Here is a 7,878-nt window from a genome sequence, read left to right on the forward strand (position 1 = left end):
TTAAAGTATGTTGAATGAAAGAACAAAGTGAAATATAGATTTTTGTCTAAATCTCTGTAGCTACCTGTTTAAAGAGTTTGCAAGCAGGGGTAGATCAATATTTTTTGAACTATAATAGCAATCAAAGTAAATTGATTTTTTCTTTCGAAAGAACCATAACTGCTAGCAGCATAACTGCAGCCATCAAAAACTTCTAAACCTTATTTCTCTTACTATCTCTTCCAGATGGTGAAAGGACTTATAATTATTTGGAGTTACATTTATAAAACAAATAGAAGAATCAACCACTCTTATTGTTACAAAAGACCAAACAGAGAAAATCCAGAGTGCAACAAATAAGTAGAATATGTCTTTTATTTTAAAAAATAATGTTTTCTCCTAATCACTACCATTTCCACTCCTCCAGAAGTGACCATTATCCTGACTTAAAAAATTAGTGCTTTTATTATTTATTATATTTATTAGGAGAAGGCAAGGTGGAGAGTCTCTGGAATCCTGGCAGTATTCTCTTTCTTGTTCTGGGTATTTATTTTATCATAATCTATCATGAGTTGTACATTCATGTTATATACCTTCTTTCATGTTGCTATGATTTATTATTTTTGGTTGTGTGTTTTTTTAAGTAAACAGGAATCCAATAGTAACTATGATAAAGCCTTCTCTTTCCTTACAAAAAGGGAAAGACATTGCATGTTGCAACCCATTCTTGTTCTTTTTTTTTCTCCTTTGAATGAATACAGGAAGTTCAAACTACTATAGTCATATTGTAACTATGAAAGAAAGGCCAAGAGATTTACAAAAAAAAAAAATTATCCTTGACCTATTGAGCTGCTGAACTAATATCTTCAACTACCTGATGCTGGACTTCTTGTTATGTGAAAAAAATAAACATTTATTTGCTTAAAAGAAAGAGAGGATGGATAGGAGAGTATATAGAATGAAGTTGCTCTTGATAATATGTCTAAATTTCTAAATATGTCAGTTTTCTCACATGAGTAAAACAAGAGCATTAATAACTGATTTATATGGTCATTATAAGGACTGAATAATAAGAAATGTAAGTAAAACACATAGCATAGTCCCTAGACAGACACAAAAAAGTTATTTTTTTTATTACTCAAAAACATTTATATTGAAGACCAGGTGCCTTCCATATCAGTCATTCACACACAAAAAATATCTTGCATGTTTCTGGGTCTTTTGTTTAATTTAATTTAATTTTTGTTTTGATATCCTTAATGTTGGTGACCATGGCTGTTTGTGTGTATGTCTGTATGATGAAGATACCTAAATGTTATGTTGTGTACTTCATATCAAAGATCTAGGCTATATGACCCTTACCCTGTGCTGTACTATGATAGAGAAAAAGTCAAACATTAAACATAAATGCACTTCAAAAAATAATAATGCTGATAATTATGGAATTAAGTCCTGGAACTATCCACACAATTTCTTTCAATCTAAGAAACAGGTATCAAGCGCTGAGCTAGCCATTGGGAGAATCCTTTTTTTTTTTTTTTTAATTTATTTTTATTGGTGTTCAATTTACTAACATACAGAATAACCCCCAGTGCCCGTCACCCATTCACTCCCACCCCCCGCCCTCCTCCCCTTCTACCACCCCTAGTTCGTTTCCCAGAGTTAGCAGTCTTTACGTTCTGTCTAGTTAGCAGTCTTTACGTTCTGTCTCATTGGGAGAATCCTAAATGCAACAGACTAGGCATTTGCTCAAGGAAATAAATATAACATTTAATTAGGTATTTTAAAGTGCTGGCAATAATATGATAAATAAATGCTATAGTATTGGACCAGATTTCTCATATAGTTTAGGCCTCCGAGACTACTTTAACAACCACTTCTCCATTATCTTTGTATATCTTTCAGGCTGTGGTCTCTGTTTCCAGAGTTTTCAGGAGAGAATCCTGTATTATTCACCTACATTCTAGTTTAAATTTCAATCATTACCTAACTTCTTGCAAGTTATTTGCAGTTAATACTGTTCTCAAATAGTAAAATAAATGACTTTGCAATTTTAAGAGGATATTGTTGTGTTTGGTATGTATAGTTGCTCTCAATTTGCCACAGAGAGACATTCCAAGATCCCCAATGGATGCCTAAAACTTCAGATAGTACTAAGTCCCCCCCTCCAAAAAAAAAAACATGTTTTTTCTATGCATGAATAATTATGATACGATTTAATTAATAAATTAGGCACAGTAAAAGATTGATAACAATAACTAATAACAGAACAATTATAATAGAAGTTATGTGAATGTGATCTATCTCTCAAAAGATCTTATTGAATTGCACTCCCTATTCTTCTCATGATGATGTGGGATGAGAAAATGCCTATGTGATGAAATGATGTGAGATGAATGAGGCAGGTATTAAGATGAAGCATGAGGCTAGTGTACCTTCTGACAGTAAGTCAGAAGGAGAATCATTTGCTTCAGAACCAAGGATGACTGCGGATAACTTGAAGTGCCTAAAGTAAAATCGCAGACAAGGGGGGATTAATTGTGATGTTTGAAGACTAGAGATTAGAAAAAAGTAAGGTGTTTTGTTTGTTCATTCAACAAGATAGGATGTGCAAGACGTGATATTTTGGGCCATAAAGATTTAAAATGTTGAATAATGTATAGATTTTGTGTATGTATAAGGACAAAAAAGGATTAGTTACTTAAAATAGGTATAAATAATTTTAATGCAAGACAATATGTGAAAAGTATGTTATTTATTTAAGGTGTTTTAGAAATACATAAGAATAAAAGCCAGAGGAAGTGATTCAGTAATTAGAATTTAAAAATTCAGAAAAAGGAAACAGTTTTCTGTGTTTCCTACACAGAAAGAAGGAAAGTGTAGGGATGAATAATGAAAACTATATCAAAGAAGTTGAATTTTATACTGTTCTTAATGAATGCAAAGGACTTTTATAAATGGAAATCAGAAAATATATTACAAAAGGACTGAGGGGCATAAGTTTGAACAAGAAAAAATTTTATATAAAAAACATAAAATATGAGTGGAAAAGCAAATTATAGTCAAACAGTGCATGACTTCTTGTATCTAGTCAGAGTGGAATTGATTATGTCAGAATATAGAAGATTCTATAAAGATTTTAGAATCAAGTAACAAAGCTAAAACTAATCTGGAATCTATGAGAAGAGTAGCTTCAAGAAAGGAACCTGGAATTAGCTATTGGAACAATTCAAGAAAAGCAAAATAAAAGGTATTATAATTGTGGCCAAAACAGAGGTGACAAGTACTGGTAAAGACAAATGATAAAACTTGCAACTTATTTAATGTAGGAGGTACAGAAGGATAATTAAAGTCGAAAAAAATATATATAATTAAAAAAAATTCCCAAAGCAACATAAGCTCTATGAGTTAAGAGGGATTATGGAATAAAAATGGAGCTTGATAGTCAAAATGATTGTGATATGAATATACTCTATAGAATATTAAATTGATTTATGTAGCATTTTTTATTCTTTAATATATTAATGTTCATTATGAAAGTTTAAGTGGGGTATGTAGTTTATGACCATGCATTTAAAACTTTTTTTTGCATTTAAAACTTTTATTATTTTTATTTGATGGACCAAATATACACATGGATAATGGCTATTCTATATATGACAACAGCTCTGACCCATTTGAGAAGCTCAGGAAGCCAGACTACAACCTCTGCAGCAATCTATTAAGAAAAGTAAGACTTGGACAATAATAGCCAATTTCCCTAATTTTTGCTCCCACTTCCAACACAGAATCAATCAGAGAAAGCCAAATATGCTGCACAAACTAATCAGGTAAGATTGTTTTACTTCTAGTTAGCCCACTTCCAGCCTCCCCATGACAATAATCTCCATCAGAGCAAAATTAGAAAGTAATCCTTCCTTCCTTCCCTCTTTCTTTTTTTCACTATAAAGATTTCCCATTCCACTGACTGTCTTTGAGTTTCTATTAAAGCAAGGGATGGTGGCTGACCCCCTTGTTATAGAAGCTCTGAGTAGTTTCTGTTTGTTTTCATTTCTATGGTATTTATTTATTATTTTCAAAACTCCAATACACAATTATGTTTATTTATACATACCAACATCACACATGAAAGTAAATAACTTCAAACATGATTCATAGAACAATGCATAACTCCATAAATGTACGATGCCCTCTAATATTTTCTATTCCATTCTATTCTTTTCAGAGATATATATAGCCAAATATATATATCTAATATATATTTATATCTAATATATGATATATATATATATATCATATATTAGAAAGGAAAAGAAAAAAAGCTGGACCAAACCCATTAAAATTATATAATGGCCCTAATTAATATGACTTTTTTTTTTTTTTCGCAAAGCAATTGTACACTGATTTTCTAAGGTTTATTTGCCTTCAGAATCATGTTCATGGAGTATCTCTTGGATTTTATTTCTATAGATTACCCTTGGGAAAATGTGCATACATTTTGAGTAGGGATTACTGGAAGAGTGGGGATGTGATTAGCAAATAATCAGGATAAAGATAGTTTTTAATGGCACCATTTAGTTCAAATTAAAGCATATTGATTTAGAAATTACAGCTCAGATAAACAGAAAGAAAATAACTGAAATCAAGAAAGGAAAGAGTTTCATAACTCTTTCATTCTAGTCTTTTTTCCTAAACCTTCTTTAACATTTAGCCTTCTGTCCTATTATGTACTAATAAAGTAGGAGTATATATTGGGTAGAGCAAATTTAATAAAGACAAAGCCCTGTCAATCAGAAATTGAAAGGGGAATGTAAGGGTAAATACAAGTAATAAGAGGCTTAGTTCTCCCCGCTAAAAATAGAAGACTACTCCTCACCTCTCTTTATCTTAAAAGTTTCATTTTGGAAAACTTGTAATTATTAGTTCTATCTGTCTTTCTCAAATGTACATAAATATTTCCAAGTGCTAAATAAACCTCTTGTTAGACTCAAAACTTAGGAATGTTTTCCCAAGAATCTCTTTGAAATATAATTATCAGGAAGATGGCACTTCTATTTCCCTTTCCGTAGAAAGGTAGGAACCTAATTTCAGTGGACATCTCACTCCAAGTTACAAAACTACTCCCTGTCATAAAGATACAAGAAACTTATCTTTCCTTTGGATAAAGCCAATTAGCTAACACAGATAGTCACCCCAATTACAGATCAATTTAGGATGAATTATGTGTGGCAATAATGTTGTCTAGTTCTCTTACCTGAGGACTATTTGTCATTCATCTTTAGAATAGGCATGTAATAGGTTTGTCTGCTTGACTATATAAAAGGGAAGATTTTCTGTCTTTGAAAACTCTTTGGTGGAGTTCTTATGATGGGACATCATATCCTTGTGTAATGCTTATTTAATAATAAAACAGCTTTCTTTATCTACTACTTTTGTGAATAGGTTTTCTGGGTTAGCAGATTCTATTTTTAATTTTATTTCCCCAAAAAACAGCCCTATACAGAAATTATATACATTTTCTATAGTAGAAAGGATTTCTATTTTTAAATGTTTTTGTTTCATTTTTATTAAGATTTGGAGTTAAAAGAATTAGGTGTGGGGAAATATAAGAAAAGTCTGAGAAAAGCACGATGGGCTGATCACAAAGGATACAAAGCCTAAAAATCCTTTATTTCATGAGTGTTTTTATACTATACAATTTAAAATTTATTATTTCTTGCTTGGAGTGGCTAAAGTAAATTTCTTTATGCTCTGATGTAGATTGGATAAGCTATCACTTCCGTTCTAGCCATGATTCTACGTTTTCATAAATAATCTATAACAGAGAAGAAGGGGGAAGGAGTTCCATACAAATAGCTCCTTGATTTTTCCAAATGGCCTTTCAAATGCCACATAATTTGTTGAAAAATTAAAGCTTTACTTATGCAAGTTTAAATTATTCCTACCTTTAGAACTTAAATTTTCTTCTGAAATAAGAATTTTTACCTCTGCATAAACTAGTCAAGAAATATATTAGATATATTTACATAAATGGTGAGCAAATATTTAAATTTTAAAAGAAATGTTACAGATTTCATTTTTTGCAAGTGTTCTTAAAAATCTAACATGATTTTTGCTCGGTTTCTGGAGCATATATCTACTATATAAATCAATATACACTGCATAGGTATTATTTACTTTAAGAATTGTCACATACATGGGGAAATTCAAAGTCGTACATCAAGACTAAGACAAATATAGACACCCACACTGCCCGAGTTTTCAATAGCAGATGTTCTTAGTTTATAGGAGTATGTCAAAAATAAATCAACATCTAGGACACCTGAGTGGCTCAGTAGGTTGAGCATCAGCCTCTTGGTTCCCCTGAATGGCTATATAATGGCTGTGTGATGGGGAGGGGTTAATGCGACATCAACAAGACTGACAGGACAAGGGAGGTCAGTAACTATCTGATGTCCTTTTATTTTTCTGTTGCTGCTGATGTAAGGTAGCTGGCTTAATATCTTACTTGGACTGATTAATCTTCTGGTAAAATTATTCTGCTCTGGACTTTTGGAGTAATTTGGGCATCAAAGAAATATGGCCATTTGCTCTTAAGGTATTTGTGCTTTGAAGTGCTTTAATCTTGGGTATCTGCTGTTAGTCTTATAAGGAAAATGTTACACAACAAAACTCTTCACAAGGGCAGCAGGTAGAAGTTACTGCTTATCTACACATGTCCATATTGTATGGAACAAAAAACAGGGGGTGAATTTTCTCCTATGCCGTATTATAAGGAAAGCTGGATTGCATACTTCCCCACCCAACTCAACACTTAGGAAGCTGGTTATTAGTCTGTCCTTGAGCAACAGGTCTAGTGTCTGATTTTTTTGCCATAATTCTTCAGGGTGTTTCCGGTGCTTACTACGGGGTTTTTATCTTCTTTTCTGCATATTCTTATTCTTCTGTATTATACTGAACTTGAAGACAGAACTTGCACAAATAGAAAGGATGTCTGCTGTATACAATATGGAGGAAACTTATGGTGATAGGTTTCATAAAATGCAAAGAAATTAGAAAATATATTTTCCTCTGAGATAAAGGCTGGCCTTCAAGACTGTCTTCTCAACTGAACTCAAACTCACACTTAGTCAAGAGCTGACCTATTTCCTTTTCTTTGAATTGCCACCTTAACAGGTCTTGTCCCAGTGCCCTTGAGGTATATGGGTTTGGTGACCTAGAGTGACAGTTCATTACAAGCAATGCAAGAGAAAAGTATTACACAACTAAACTTCATTTCATTTTACATATTATAAGTAATTCAGACTTTTACTACTTCATCTTGAAAATTTCTATTCATCTTTCAGACTTAGGTATGGTATCATTTCCTTAAGCAGCCTGTACTGTACCCCCATTTTTAGCAAATCTTGTTTGTTTTATTTATTTTTTTTTTTTTTTATTTATTCATGATAGGCACACAGTGAGAGAGAGAGAGAGGCAGAGACACAGGCAGAGGGAGAAGCAGGCTCCATGCACCGGGAGCCCGACGCGGGATTCGATCCCGGATCTCCAGGATCGCGCCCTGGGCCAAAGGCAGGCGCCAAACCGCTGCGCCACCCAGGGATCCCCATCTTGTTGTTTTAAACGTTAAGAGCACATATTGAAATGGCCTATTTAAATGTACTTGTCCCCACTTTTCTGAAAGTCTGTAGATAAAGGAACCTTGTCTATTTCATCTTTTTAGCCCTTTACATGTGTTAGGTAACACAGAACTTGGGATAAAATAGGCAGATAAGTAAAGTTCTTAAAGGCAAATGTAAATATATTTATAAGATAGTATTAGTTTCATTTTCTGTTTAAAAAGATTTATAATTTGAATGCCTTTCAATGAAGCAGAAAGTATATCTGTCTAAAATCACT

General features: G+C 32.6%; 1 long non-coding RNA gene across 1 annotated transcript; it reads left to right on the top strand.

Annotated features, from left to right (window-relative positions):
• The first annotated feature begins 3,136 nt into the window (after window positions 1-3,136).
• LOC119878648 lies at window positions 3,137-7,481 on the top strand. Its single transcript, XR_005387041.1, has 3 exons — window positions 3,137-3,229; window positions 3,646-3,809; window positions 7,432-7,481. It is a non-coding gene; the product is annotated as an uncharacterized LOC119878648 (long non-coding RNA).
• Window positions 7,482-7,878: the final 397 nt, after the last annotated feature.

The sequence above is a fragment of the Canis lupus genome, unplaced genomic scaffold (assembly GCF_011100685.1).
Source record: "Canis lupus familiaris isolate Mischka breed German Shepherd unplaced genomic scaffold, alternate assembly UU_Cfam_GSD_1.0 chrUn_S1775H1972, whole genome shotgun sequence".
In the NCBI taxonomy this organism is placed as follows: domain Eukaryota; kingdom Metazoa; phylum Chordata; class Mammalia; order Carnivora; family Canidae; genus Canis; species Canis lupus.